The sequence below is a fragment of the Penaeus monodon genome, chromosome 30 (assembly GCF_015228065.2).
Source record: "Penaeus monodon isolate SGIC_2016 chromosome 30, NSTDA_Pmon_1, whole genome shotgun sequence".
Classification (NCBI taxonomy): domain Eukaryota; kingdom Metazoa; phylum Arthropoda; class Malacostraca; order Decapoda; family Penaeidae; genus Penaeus; species Penaeus monodon.
In genome coordinates, this window is record NC_051415.1 from 7,084,598 (window position 1) to 7,084,970 (window position 373).

Genomic DNA, 373 nt, shown 5'->3' on the forward strand with positions numbered 1-373 from the left:
AAGCACAAAAAGATCTTAACGTATATTTGCCATTACTCTTTTCTTCTAATTTACACAGTTTTCCAGAAGAGGACGTATTTTCATGGAAAGTTATCAGTTAACAATTCGCAGTTCGATGGTCAGGGGACGTAACCACCTTTGTTATCAGATGCAAGTGTTATTAGTGAAGGAAAATGCTAGAGGGTTACTAATAGCTGTTTTTGCTCCAAGGCCTAACTAGCCCTTAGTCATACATGTAAAATATATTAGTTTGTTGATATAATGAAGCCAAGGTGTGGTGGATTCTTCACCCTTATAGAGTACTATGAATTACAGTGCTACCAGAAGTCAAGATTAAGTTTGGTACTTTACATCACATGGGGATTTATGCGTG